The 15,173-nt window shown below is 39.0% G+C and overlaps 1 protein-coding gene across 4 annotated transcripts in view; it reads left to right on the forward strand.

Annotated features, from left to right (window-relative positions):
- Positions 1 to 378: 378 nt before the first annotated feature.
- PNISR (PNN interacting serine and arginine rich protein) overlaps positions 379 to 15,173 on the forward strand; it is a 42,657-nt gene continuing 27,862 nt past the window's right edge. For 2 of the 4 annotated variants that reach the window (XM_069077175.1, XM_069077174.1), the window contains exon 1: positions 379 to 1,402. The gene's annotated coding sequence lies outside the window, so the exon portion shown is untranslated. The remainder of the gene's footprint in view (positions 1,403 to 15,173) is intronic. The other 2 variants (XM_069077177.1, XM_069077176.1) reach the window with 2 other exon arrangements.

A 15,173-nucleotide genomic window follows, 5' to 3' on the forward strand; every position in this document is an offset into this window, starting at 1 on the left:
TATTATTGCCGATGAATATAAGCAATCTCCAAATGGAGTAATCAAATTTTTTTAGTTATTTCCCTTTAGATACTTGTGGTACTCCCAAAGTTTTTTTCTTTTGGATTCCAGTTATTCAGCAAACAAACCCAAAATATACCAGAGGCAGCTTTTTCTTTGCAGTGAACCGAACTAGACTTGGGATTGTAGATTTAGAGGTAGGTTCTTAAAGACCATCTAGTGCTCCTCTCATTTTACAAAAAAGTAGCTGAGGATCAGAGAGGTTAAGTGACTTGCTCAAAGTCACATAAAGTTGGGATTCACATCCAAGTTCTCTAATTCCAGATCCAGTTTTTTCCGCTGTTCCAGATTGCCTCTATTACCGGCTGCAGAGCAAGAAGCTTCCCAAACTGAGCGCTGCCCAGGAAGCCAAGTAGCTCAAATTGAAGCACTACGTAGTCAAGCCATTCTTATTACAAATTACAAAGCCCTTTCGTTCCAACCCCAGTCCGAAGCTGGTGGCAAAGCGCTGCAGTAGCTGGACTGACTGGGGGAGATGCTCCCCCTTTCTCAAGGAGCTCTCTCGCTAGGTGGCAGCAGAGCTGAGCGTGATTCAGGTTGACGTAGACAACACCCGGTTAGGGTTAACTAGGGTCACCTTGCAGCTGAGCCAAAACCCTAGGCGCTTTTCCCTTCTGGGGTTGGTCTTTCGCCAGGGCCAAGAGCCAATGGAGGGCGGTATCTCGAAGCAGCTCTACAGGAAAGTAGTTCTTGGTAAGTCTACGTGGGGACGAGTCTCCCCTCTACTCCTCAGCCTTCCCGCTCGGGTCTTCCTGGGGAGCCCACTTGTGAGGTATGTTTGACCCAAGCAGCTGTCCGTAGTTCAGGAACCGTAAAGATTACCGTCGCAAGGGCACGCCCAGAGTCAAGAAACAACTGTGCAGCAGCTTCCTAACTTCCTCTCTCCCCTCCCCCCGGCCGAAGGAGACTCGCCATAGCAACTCCTCCCTGCTTCCCGCCCTCAGTTGGAAGCACACACGCTTTTCACTGGTTGCCCACACTAAAGATGGGAGAGGAGGCCGGTATGAAATGGAGCGTCTGTTAAGGGCCGTGGAGAAGACATCCAATGAGAGGTCCATCCTTAGGCTTTCTGACTTGGTGATATAAATGACAAAAACAGGGCCACAGAACGCTCGGATCCAGCTCGGCGGCCTACGGGGCAAACCTCAACCGAGTCACGTGCCCTCAGGCCCGGCGGCTTTAACATGGCTTGTGTGACGGACCGGATGTTGTCAACGTTTGCTTCCGGGTGATAGCGCTCTGGCGCCATCTTGTCTTGTTCGAGAAGAAGTGGAAGGAGTGAAGGGGGTGGAGAAGACGCTGTAGAGACTGTATCGGCGGCAGTGTCCCGGAGTCAGAGTGGGTGAGTGACAGAAAACTGTTACACATTGGGACTCGCTAGGCCGCTCTGTCCAAATATGGGCCTCGTGGAACAAGCAGCGTGGCGTTATAAACGGGTTGGTTGTGTGCGTCGCCTCCGGCGGCCGCCAAATGCTTCCCTCCCCATCCCCCTCGTCCCCCAGGAGGAGGTGACTGTGGTAGCAGTCAGGCTTAGTTGTAGCAGCAGCGCCCTCTGCGACGGGGATGCATCCCCACTGGCAGGAATGCTGCCTCATCTCAGGGCAAGTCCCTTAGATGAGAGAAGGATAATTGTCAGGTTCCGGGCTGGCCGTTGAGCACTGCGCGTGCGCGCTGGGAACACCCTGGTGAGGCGGACGGGGCGGAGGGGGGCGGAGAAGGATACACGGTGGCAGCGTACACGCATGTGCATTGTAACCCTGGAACGCCTTTGCACTTCCTACTGGCTAGGTACCCTTAAGAGGTTTTTACCCTGTCTTCCCTGTTACGCTGTAAGCTTTTACATGTCAGGAAGTTTCTCGTTAATGTTATTTCCTTTGCCCCCGAGGTTTTTTTTTTTCAGTAACTCTGCTCTCTGGAGGCCTTCAGTATATGGTGACCAACTTATTGTGTAAACTGACACTTACTTTTTGGCATTTTGATAAAAATGATTATTACATTAAGTTCCTCCCCCCAGAAAACCCCTACAATCCATACAAAACCATTTTAGCCGAACAGACCATTTAATGATAGTAGTACTAATGGCTTACATTTATATAGCTTTTTAAGTGTTGCATAACACTTTACAATTCTCTCATTTCATCATCAGAACAACCCTATAGGTGCTGTTATTTTTCCCATTTTACAGATACAGAAACTAAGATTGAGAAGTGACTTGCCTAGGATCACACAGCTAGTACTGAGGCCTGATTTAGAAGAACCGATTCAAATCCAATGTGTTATCTACTGCACCACCTTGAAGCAAAAAAAAAAAATCTGTTATCCAATCTTTGGAATAATAAATTGTGGAATTTGTTGAAGGAGGAGATAGTATAATCATGCTTTAAGAAATAAGCTCAAGGGACAGCCAGGTGGCTCAGTGAGTAAGAGCACAGGCTCCAGTGTGGGGATGACCTGGGGATCAAATCCGGGCCCAGATACTTAGCACCACACCCAGAAATAACTGGTCGAATAACGTTGAGCAAGTTACTTAACCCCGACTGCTTAAAAAAAAAGTTTAAGAAATAAGTTCGGGGGCAGCTAGGTGGCACAGTGAATAGAGTACTGACCCTGGAGTCAGAAGGACTTGAGTTCAAATTCAGACTTGTACACTTAACTAGCTGTGTGACCTTGGGCAAGTCACTTAACCACAATTGCCCTGCCTTCCCCTTTCCAAAAAAAAGAAAGAAGCTACAATCAAAAGCTCTTGAAACTATCTTCACTTTTTTTTATTTACTTCTATTTGCTATGTATTTGTCACTCTTACAGTTGAGTTCAAATTTAGTTAAAATGTTCTCAAACTTAGTCAAGAGTAAACTTGTCACCACATTTCAAGCTACTATTACCTATTTTATTTACTAGGCAAATGAATGGGCAAATTAATCTCTCCTGTGTTAAGGGCTAGCCTAGCACAGAATTAGGATTTTTTTGTATTTTATTAAAATAGTTATTTTTTTCTATGAAATGGCGCAGGTTAAAGAAGTTGTGTATTGGCCCTGTGAGATTTAGTACTCATTTTTTTTTTTTTGGTGAAGTTTGATGGAGAATCATTACACTTTGTTTCAGAGTGTTATGAGATAACTGGTACAATGGAAAGAGGAGTCAGAGGACCTGACTTAAAATCCTATCTGAAATACAGGCTACCTGTGGGATTTAACCTTCTTAGGCCTCAGTTTTCTTTTCTATAAAATGAATTAGATGAGCCCTGAGATTCCTTTTAATTTTATGAGATCGGGTGGTAGATAACTAAGATTTTAATTTTACATGATAACTCATTTATATTAACCCATTATGATTACAGGGTGCTATACTTTTATTGATTATAATAATAGCCTTTTAAGAATAGAGCAAGTCAGGGAGGCTAGGTGGCGAAGTGAGTAAGAGCGTCAGCCCTGGAGTCGGGAGGACCCGGGATAGGTTCGCCTCAGATACTTAACACCCACACAAAAAAACTGGCCGTGTAACCTTGGGTAAGTTACTTTACCCCAATTGCTTTAAAAAAGAAAAAAAAAGAATAGAGCAAGTCTTATTACAGATAATGAAACTGAGACTCAGAAAGGTTGAGACTTTCACAAAATCCCATAGCTTGTAAGTAATAAAGCCAGGACTTAAATTGACCATCTTTTGCCTCTACATTACTGTGATGTGAGTTTCCTGCATCTCCTGTGAATAAAGAGGCTCACTGCAGTTAAAGCTTACTTTTTACTTGGAACATTTTCTTGGTCTCACTTCCTCTTCATAGTAGAAGGTAAACACTAGTACTGTTTTATCAAGGATGGATGGGCTTGATGTTTGGACATCTGATTAGAATTTTCTTCTTTTCCTCCTCAAACTTAGATTAAATTATTGCCTTTGTATTTTGCTAATGGTAATGATAGGCAACTAAACCAGTAGGGTTCACAAGCTAAATATTGACCTACTGTAACTCTAGCCTAAAGAGAAAATGAAATGAGATCATCTTAGTGATTATGAAAAAAGTTCTCAACATTTCTGAAGCTATGTAATATTGTGATTGATTGTGTGCCTCATTGTATATGATTTGTTGCAACTCTTGGTAATTTTTGTATTCTACTGGAGATAATATTTTCCCAAATTCCGCAAGTTTCTTAAGAAACATAGAGGCTTACTGTGAGCTCATCTAATGAATAGTATGATTTCTGTCAGAAAAATTCTGGCCACCTTGGTGATTTAAGTTTTTTTGACGTTAGATTGGCCTTTATACCTATGGGAGAGAGGCTAAAATGATGGAAAGTTATTGGGAATTTATTTTCAACTGCCTAAAATTAAAGTAGCTGTTTATTTTTAATATGATTTTATAGAGGAAACAAAGTACTATTAGAATATAATTGTTACATGATCCCAGAGCACAAATTTGAGAACACACCTCCCCCACTCCTTTGCAGAGATGTGATTAGTTTTACTGAATTCTCTCTCTCATTCTCTCTTTAATTCTTCATGATAAAAGATAGCTCTCTAGGAACATAACAAGGGATTCAGGACAAAATTTAGTTGTAAAAATATTTAAAAGGCAGTAATTACTATGGAAATTAAAGTAATTGGTAACAGCCGATAATTTTTGGTGTACCTAATGTAGTCAAGATACTGTCTTAGTTATAGTGGGTGATACCAGAGATATGTAAGACATATCCTTACCCTCTTAAAATGTTGGAGGCAAGAAACATGAAAAATAATATAAAAGAGTAAGTTAGTAGTTCAAACCAACCTTATAAAGAATGACACAAAATAGTGCATGATATGCCAGATGAAAGTATAGATGAATGGATTACAAACTAGTGATTGAACCCTTCACTTTATTTTTTTTTTTAAAGCAATTGGGGTTAAGTAACTTGCTCAAGGTTACACGGCCAGTTATTATTTCTGGGTGTGGTGCTGAGTATCTGAGCCCGGATTTGATCCAGGTCATCCCGACACTGGAACCGGTGCTCTTACTCACTGAGCCACCTGGCCGCCCCTAAGCAACTGGGTTTAAGTAACTTGCTCAAGGTTACACGGCCAGGTGTTTCTGGGTGGGTGCTAAGTGTCTGAGCCCAGGATTCGATCTCCAGGTCTTCTCAACACTGGAGGCGGTGCTCTTACTCGCTGTGCTACCTGGCCGCCCCTTGTAGAATTCTTACAATAAAATTAATTTAAAATTACTGTTTATATTAGGTAATGGCACCACTTAAAGGAATAGGTGATATTGACTCTTAGAATTCCTTTGACTTGTTTGGAAACAAAATAACAAAACAGCTAACATTTATGTCCTGCTTACTACATGTCAGGTACTTTGCTAAATGTTTTACAAATATTATCTCATTTGATTCTCACAACAACCCTGTGAGGTAGGTACTTTTATTGCCCCCATTTTATGGATGAAGAAATTGAGTCACACAGATTGAGTAATCTGCACAGGGTCACACAGCTATTTGAGACAGGATTTGAACACAGGTCTTCCTGACTATAGCCCTGGCACTCCACTGTGCCACCACCTACCCCTGATAAAGAAACATGAAGATCCTTTTATCTCTTCCAGATCCTGACTTTACACATTCATCTAGTGGAACACAAAAAGGGGCATAAGAATCACGTTTGATTTCTTTCCCAACCAGACTTCTAATTTGTCCCCACTAGATAGAAATGGATAGGCAGATGTGGTTTACTCTGTATCAGTGTGAAGCTGAATTGGAAGAGATTAGTCTTGTTCTTTCTAGGGCAGGGCTTCTGAATCTTTACTTGACAATATTTTGAAGCCTGTGGACTCCTTAGAATAATTGAAGGAGATGTTAAATAATATTTAGAGGTTAGTGAAAATAAAGAAGTAATTTTTTTTCTTTTCTGTCCAAGTTCAAGGAATCCTCTGAAATTTATCTAAAAGTCCACCGAGGGATCTGTGGACCCAGACTAAGAACTTTTTTTCCAGATCTACTGCTGCAGGAACTGATAGAAGTTGAAATAGAGCTATGAAAGTCTAAGAAGATTTCTTCCTGTCATATTTCTCTCTAATTATGGGGAGTGTCTTTTAATTATTTTGATCATATTCTGTGAACCAACAACTTCTGAGACAAAAGATTCGATAGAAGACTTTTTTCCCTCGTTTTTAACGGAACTTAGTATTTTAAATCTATACTATTATGGAAAATCTGAGATGGGTGATTGCTGTACGTATGTGAACATAGATAAAACAATGTGGAAAAAATTTCAAAATGGTAGAGAAGGTCAAAGCTAGAGAAAAGGATGAAAAGACAAACTTGAAGACAAGGAATGGGGGGACAACACATGTTTCAGTAATAATTTGTTGTTTCATTATTTCAGTTGTGCCCAACTTTTAATGATCCCATTTGAGGTTTTCTTGGCAAAGATACTGGGGTAGTTTTCCATTTCTTTCTCCGGATCATTTAACACATAAGAAAACTGAGGCAGACAGGGTTAAGTGACTTGCTCAGGGTCACACAGCTAGTGTCTGAGGCTGGATTTGAACTCAGGAAGATGAGTCTTCCTGACTCTTAGGTCTGGGTTCTTATCAACTGTGCCACCTAGCTGCCTTCATTATAATAACTAGGAATTGTGTAGTGCTTTAAGGTTTACAAAGTACTTTATTTGTAGTATTTCGTTTGGTCCTCACAACAACCCTGGGAGGTAAGTGCTGTTATTTACCCCCATTTTGCAGATGAGGAAACAGGATAAGTGCTTAGGTGACTTTCCCAGAGTCCCATATAGCAAGTGCCTGAAGCAGGATTCAGGCTCATTTCTTCCTAAGTCCAAGTCCATGTACTCTGTCTACTGCATTTAAAGAGCAGGCAAGTGGGAAAGAGAGTTGCAGGAATTCAGCTGGGGAGCTATTTCATCAGAACTTCTTGACTGTGCCTCCATATTTTATTTCTCATTTAAATATCCAGGTTCAGGGCTGCTATGGTGTGCAAATTAACTAGGACAGAGTAGATTAACTTTATTGGGGAAAAGTAAGACTAAAGAAACTATTTAGTGTCAGTCAGTGTGCTAAGTACTTCACAAATATTATGTCATCTAATCATCACAGCAGTCCTGTGAGGTAGGTGCTATTATTGTCCCCATTTTATAGTTGATGCTACTGAGGCAAGCAGGTTAAGCCTAGACTCATACAGCTAGTAAATCTCTGAGACCAAATTTGAGTTCAGGTTTTCTTGACTCTAGGTCTAGCACTCTATTCACTGCACTGACAGTCTTGATATATAGTAAGTAAACATAACTTTTTACATCTTTTAAAAAAATGAAAAATTTTTTCATTTGTTGCAATCATTTGTTTTACAGAATTTGACACTGAGATCAAAAGATTAAGTGAAGTTCACAAAATACGCATTCTTTGTTTCCTCATAGGTTTTCATTGGAGTTCAAATTAGATGAATTCCCAGGCCACCACTGATGCTTGTTTATCTCCATTTTTTGGGTAAATTTCTTAGCCTTTTGTGACTTGTGGCTTGTTTCAATATTCTAGCTCCAATTGGGAATTTCTGTAGATTCCAGAACTTTTCAGTATATCAGTATATTTATCAGAATTCATTATTACCTCAATGAGGGCAAGATTTCCAGAATCAGTGAAAGTTTAAAATAAAAAGCCCCCAAACTTTAGTTTAGAGGAAATTTTATTGTCTGTTGATTATGCTCCGCTCTTACAGGTATACTTTGGTTTTGGTATAGTCTTGAATGAAAAAGTGAATTTCTTCATTAAAAATGATCATTTTTTGGTTTTGTTTTCAAATTTTAAGAATGATCTTTTTATTGCTTTGCCTGCTACCAGTATTTTTTCTTCATTTTAAGAGTTAGCAGTTGCTTTTTTACTAGTCTCATGTATTTCCAACTTGTAAAGGAGGGATTAATGTATAGTACTTTGTGCCAGGTACTATGCTCAGGGCTTTTATAAATATCTTATTTGATCCTCACAGCAACCCTGTGAGGTAGGTGCTATTAAAAAAGCCTCATTTTACAGTAGAGGAAACCAAGGTAAAGAGAAGTTAAGTGACTTTCCCCAGACATTATAAGTGTATGAAACTGGATTTAAGCTCAGGTCTTCCTGCCTTTAGGCCCAAAAAGAGCTCAGCTGCTCCACCAATTGCCTCCCTCTACTTGTAAGAAGTCTATGATGGGGAATCAGTAATAACCTAAGCTGCCAGGCCCTTCTGAAGGTCTTCAATTATTTTCTGAGCATTAATTAGTCAGTTTCACAGCAATAGTTCTCACTTCTTGGGATTTTTTTCTTTTAAAACACATTTTCCTTTGATCTTTTTTACAACTGATCCTGATTCATTGTGTGCTTCAGTGATTCTTGACTTGTATGACTTTTTCAGGGACATCTGCTGCAATGTCTTAAACATTGAATTCTACTTGTAAAAAAACTACAACCTTATTTCCTTAAAGTAACATACAGTCTTAAAAACCACAGAATTTAAAAATAAAACAAAAGAGAACAATGAAACATGTATATGGCATAAAATCCAGCACTTAATGACATAACTAACTCAAAATGGGGAAATCAGTTCAATCTGTTTATATTTGGTTAACATTAGATATTCTGAATCAGTCTTGTAGAACCATAATGTGGTCACTGCTGTCACAACATGAAAACATATCAATGATTGCTTGATCCTGAGTAATTTGTGCACCATTATATAAATAACTTAAGGTAATGGCTGCTCAAAGGCAAGTTTAACCTTAAGCTCCAGGGTTGCATTAGCAAAAATGATCTAGAATGGGGGCAGCCAGGTAGCACGGCGAGTAAGAGCACCGGCTCCAGTGTCAGACTGACCTGGAGATCGAATCCGGGGCTCAGACACTTAGCACCCACCCAGAAACACCTGGCCGTGTAACCTTGAGCAAGTTACTTAACCCCAATTGCTTAGGGGTGGCCAGGTGGCTCAGCGAGTAAGAGCACTGGCTCCAGTGTTGGGACGACCTGGAGATTGAATCCCGGGCTCAGACACTCAGCACCACACCCAGAAATAATAACTGGCCGTGTAACCTTGAGCAAGTTACTTAACCCCGATTGCTCAAAAAAAAAAATGATCTGGAATGGAAAGGAAACAGATCCATCTTATCCCATTTCTCATTTTACAGATGAGGAAACTGGCTCAAAAAGGTAATGTAGCTTATTCTGTGTCATACTGGTAGTAAGTAGCATAGCTAGATTTTAAATCCACGCCATTAGAGTGCAAATGCAGTGCTTTTTTCCATAGTAAACATATATAGGATATAACAAATACTTGATTTTTTTCTTTTGGTCTTCCCCCCCCTTTTTTTTTACCTTTAGCACATCCATTTAAAATTCTAAAACCAACAATTTACTCATCACTTTTCTCTCAAATTTTGCAAAAGGAAACTTTTTTTTTTTTTGAGGAAACAGCAGCATTCAGTCTCAAGTTCCCTACCACTCCTTTACTTCATTCTTCAAAACTCCTCTTTGTGGTTCCTATCTTCTTTTTAAAAAATGCTGACACTGTTTGTACATTGTAGCAATTTCTGACTATCCCATCCCTGTGAATCTTCAAAATCACTTTTTTATTTCCTTGTATTCTTTCTTCCTTTGAACTACTCTTCCATTCCCTCTTTTTTATCTTAAGTCTCTAGATAGATAAATGGATGGATGGATAGATGGATGGAGCTAACCTAGGCACTTTGTATACCCTACGATACATGCAGTCCCTACACTCAAGGAGCTTAGATTTTAGTTATATTTTAGATAACATAAGGGGAAAAAGTAGGGAGCACATGACACAGCATGGTATAGTGAATCCTTGGGAAAGTGGTATGGTGGCCACATTTCTGACAAGATACCATGAAAGCTTACCCATCAGAAGTGGGATTCCTAGGGGTTGATCACTTATACTTTGCAAGGGATCTTGGGGTTTGGGGACCAGATTTTTCTTCCCCATTCTTTTTTTTTCACACTAGGACAGTTAACTCTTTGGACTCATGTAATTTTCATTTATGATTTCTTGCAGTATTGCTTTGGAAAGCCAGACTTTGTTGAAGCCTGTTATAATTCAGTGAAGCTACTTGACTTTAACCCAAATCACTATGACTTTCACTGATTGGCAGTAATAGTTCCCAGCACAAGCCTCACTTGGTCTTTGGGTTTTGCTGGCTTAGCCGGAGTGTAAATAGCAATTGTTTCTGTTCTAACCATAACTCTTAAGGGTCTTTCCATCCCAATTTGATTCTTTTGTGAAGGCAAACCAGGCCATCTTTTGCTCAGTACTTATCTAACCTTTAATTACTGAATGATCATTGCCTCAGACAAACTGAGACCTGCAAAGACTTTAGCTTAAAAAGGCCACAGTTTCCCACTGCAACCAGGGCCATCACCAGATATCTTGACCTATATCTTGCCACTGGATTCCAGTGACTGCAGGAGAGAGGCTTATAACTGCACAACTCTGCCTCACTTAAATCCAATTTACTTGCAAGTCAGGATCTCGCCTTCCTGATGTTACTGGTTCTCTTTGAGAACCAAGGATGAAAAAACAATTGATGCTTTGATCCTGTAGATTCCCAGATCTTTCTTACAAACCTACTTTATCTCATCTGAATTGTAGTCCCTTAATTATCACCTCCTTAATTATCTAGACAGCTGTACTTCAATGTCCTTTGAATATCTCAAACTCATCATACCCAAAACACAACTCATTTCCTCCCCAATCCATCTCCAGATTTATTTCTGTTTTCTGTCTTTCTAGACACCAATTTTCACTACCTCATCCTTGACTTTTCCATCTCTCCCAATTTCTGTATATCTAATCATTTTATAGGTCTTGTTGATTTCACCTCCACTTTCTTGTATGTGTTCCTTTCTCTCCATTTACAGTTTCTGTCTTAATTCAGGCTTTCAATAGCTTTTGGCCTAGACTATTGTCATAACTTCCTAATTGATCTCCCTGCTTCCAGAGTCTTCCCTCTTCGTTCTTTTCTTCTATAGCTGCCAAATTGATAATAGACTAAAACACAGATTACACCATGTCACCTTGTCTCCTTCCAAAAAAAATCTTCATTGACTCCCTATTGCCTCATCTCTCAGCCTTGCTAAAAATGGACCCAAAGTATCTGGAATTCACTTCCTTACTTTTCCTTAGTAGATTCTCTTCTTTCAAAGCAGAGCCTCAGATATCTCCTACAAGAGACCTTTCTTGGTCTCTTCTCCCCCTTTGAATCCTGGTATTAGCATTCTCTCCTTGAAAGTACTTGGTACTTATCTGTTTTAGTACGGGTATCTCCAGAGTAAAATGAAAGCATGGAAGCTTCCTGTCTTAGCTCAATGTTCTACACAAAGTAAGCACTTAATAGGTTTTTAATTGTGTTTAATCTCTCCTATTACTGGTGAGATATACCTGCATCAAGTCATTTAACTTCTTAAAACTTCACTTTCCACATTTGTAAAAGCTAATGATGAGACCAGCCAAGATGGTGGAGTATCAGGAAATACAACCCAGATCTCAAGCACAACCACCAAACAAAAATCTAGAAAACACACAGGCCTTGAGTTCTGATTTAGAAATCTAAGAAAAAAATTACAGTAGTGAGTTATTTTTCCAGCCCATCATGGCATAGGGTGGAAGACAGAGGTCTTTTGATATTAGAGAGGAGGTCTAACTCAGAGCATTGCATTACTATGCAGAGGAACATGGTCCTTAGGTGAGTCATGATTGTTTTGCTGGTGGAGGGTCTTGCCTCATTGTTTTTTTTTTTTAAGCAATCAGGGTTAAGTAACTTGCTCAAGGTTACACGGCCAGTCATTTCTGGGTGTGGTGCTGAGTGTCTGAGCCCGGGATTTGATCCAGGTCATCCCAACACTGGAGCCGGTGCTCTTACTCGCTGAGCCACTTGAGGTTAAGTAACTTGCTCAAGGTTACACGGCCAGGTGTTTCTGGGTGGGTGCTAAGTATCTGAGCCCGGGATTCGATCTCCAGGTGTTCTCAACACTGGAGCCGGTGCTCTTGCGTCTTGCCTCATTGTTGATGGCTGCTAACTAACTAATCAGAGTAGTGGGTTCTGAAGGTTGGGGTGGCTATGGCAATTTCTTAAATAAGACATCAATTGACTCTTCCTCTCACTTGAACACTTAGAGACCATTGCAGGATTGTTAATTGACCTAATTTCAATATTGTTGTGTCTCTAGTAAATACATAGGAACTGCCAGTTGGTGGAGTAGTCAGTGCATAACGTTTATTAAGTTTGAGATTTTGTAAATTGTGGGGCCCAAATTAATTACTATAGTAGCATCAAAAATCACTGAGTACAGATTACCATAACAGATATAATAATAATAATGAAAAAAATATGAAATATGCTGAGAATTACCAAAATGTGACAGAGAGACATGATAGGAGCATATGCTGTTGGAAAAATGGTGTTGATAGATTTGCTCAATACAGGGTTGCCACCCACCTTCAACTTGTAAAAAATGCAGTATCTGTGAAGTGCATAAAGCAAAGTTCGATAAAATGAGATATGTCTGGATCGGAACGGATTAAATTTATAAGAACATGGTCAAAGGATTTGACCAACAGTTTTCAGAGGAAAATAGCCACACTACCCAAATAGTTGTATGGGGGAAAAATACTTCACATCATTAATAATTAAAGAAATGCTAATTAAAACGACTGAATTTCCACTTCACACAAATCAGGTGGAAATGGAAGTTAATCCTTTCTGAGACAAGTAATTTTAAAAACCAAGTCAAAAGGATGAAAAAAGAAAGAGAGAATATGTATCAAAAGCAACTGACTGGGATGAAGGGGGGGATGATAATTTAAGAATTGTTCAACTAGGAATGACTGAAAAAAGAGCCTAGATATCAAATTTCAAGAAACTAAAGAAAACTGCCCAGCTTGTTTAGAATGAGAGGGCAAAATGAAAATAGAATCCATTTTTTACCTCCTGAAAGAAATCCCCAAATGAAAACTTCCAAGAACATTTTATCAAAGAAAAAGTACTGCAAGCACCCAGAAAAAATTCAAGTACCAAGGAACCACATAGTCAGGATCACACAAGATTTATCAGCTATCACTTTGAAGGAGCAGAGAACTTGAAATGTGATATTTCAGAGGAGAGATTATGTAACAGCTCTTAACCAGGGCCTGGGAGTAGTTTTATTGTGTTTAGATGATCTTAAATGAATAATGGAAAAGGAGGAGGAAAAGATTATACTAGGAAAAGGGGTAGGGAGGATGTGGGAAATTATTTCATATAATTTGGATGTACAAGTAGGATACCATACAGACAAGTAGGAAGAGTAGGCTACACTTAAACATTTCTTGAATTTGAATTCAAGATTGGCTAGACAGCTAGATGCAGAAGTATATTTTACTCAATAGGGAAACAAAAGGTTGAAGGGCGAGGGGGAAATAAGAGAAGATTAAAATAAACTTAACTATGGATGATGGATCTTGGAAGAGGGGTTTCAAAGGAGAGAAGCAAAGGATTAAAACAAGGTTCTGGGTAAGGAAAGATGAGACAACAGGGGAGCAGAATCAGAGCATCAACCTACAACACTGGTGTTGAGTGCACTCTTACCAGCCCTTCTTTATAAAAAAGTGACAGAAGTAAAAGTATAAGAGAATGGGATGAAGGGAAATACAGTTAACAGTCATAAATAGTAATGGGATGAATTCACCCATGAAATGGAATTGATTAGCACACTGGATTAGAAAGTAGAATCCAACAATATATTGTTTACAAAAAACACAGTTAAAATCAAGATTCACTGAGTTAAAGTAAGGGCCTGGAGTAAAATCTATTATCTGTCAATTGAAGGATGAAAGGTAAGGTTAGCAATCATGATTTCAGACAAAGCAACAGTATGCTTAATTAAAAGAGATAAACAGGGAAACTAGATTTTGCTAAAAGATACCATAGACATTTGGGCAACTAGGTGCCACAGTGGATAGAGACTCATCTTCCTGAATTTAAATCTAGCCTCTGACACTACTAGCTGTGCTACCCTGGACAAATCACAATCCTGTTTGCATCAAAAAAAAAGATTAAATCTAATCAAAGATTAGATAAATCTAACAGAGAAAGAAGCAGTTTAAGATCCTCAATAGAATTTTAGAAAAGATAGATATGATAAACTCAGAGATTGCAGAATGGGACTAGAAGAGGGTATACATATCTCTCAGCTTTACATGGCATCATTACAAAAACTGATCATGTCTCAGGACATTAAAAACCTCACAAACACAGAAAAACAAAAGTATGAACCACATCTTTTATATACTTCAATGTAATAAAAATACTGTTCAGTAAAGGACCACTGAAGAAAGAAATTCATTGGAGACTAATTTAATCCTGTAGACTGGGTAGGCCAAAGAACAAATCATAGAAACAGTTATTTAAGGGATAGTGACAAGAAAGCAACTTTTTTGAGATGCCACTAAAGCAATCCTAAGGGGGGAAATGTATCTCTCTGAACACTTTCATCAACAAAAAAGAGAGAACAGGTCAGCTAATTGGGCATGTAACCAAAAAACCCTAGAAAACCAACAAATTAAAAATTATAATTAAACATTAAAAGAGAAATTCTTAAAGTCAAAAAAGATGTTAACAAAATTGAAAGCATACAAATCATTTAATTAATACATAAAACTAGAAGCTGGGTTTGTTTTTTTTTTTGCGGGGACAAGGAAAACAGTAATAGTTAACATTTATAATAGCACTTACGTGCTAAACACTTTACAACTTATCTCATTTGATCTTTATGACAACCTTTGGGAGGTAGGCACTGCTATTATTATCCCTTTTTTAAAGATAAGGAAACCAAGGCAAATAGAGGGTTAAGTGACTTGCTCAGGATTACACAGATAGTAAGTGTCTGAGGTCAGATTGCCCAATCTCAGAAAAAGAAATTGAACAAGCCATAAATGAGCTCTTAAAAGAAAAAAAAAAAAAGACCTCGGACCAGATGAATATGTGAGTGACTTCTATCAAATAGTTAAAGAATGACCAATTCCAATATTATCAAAACTATGAAAAATTAAAAAGGGGGGGGTCCTACCAATTTTTTCAATGATACAAATATGGTCTTGATACCTAAACTAGGGAGGGCCAAAAAA

Source organism: Petaurus breviceps, unplaced genomic scaffold (genome assembly GCF_028583685.1).
Source record: "Petaurus breviceps papuanus isolate PSGF00001 unplaced genomic scaffold, PetGlider_PUasm1.0 90977, whole genome shotgun sequence".
NCBI lineage: Eukaryota > Metazoa > Chordata > Mammalia > Diprotodontia > Petauridae > Petaurus > Petaurus breviceps.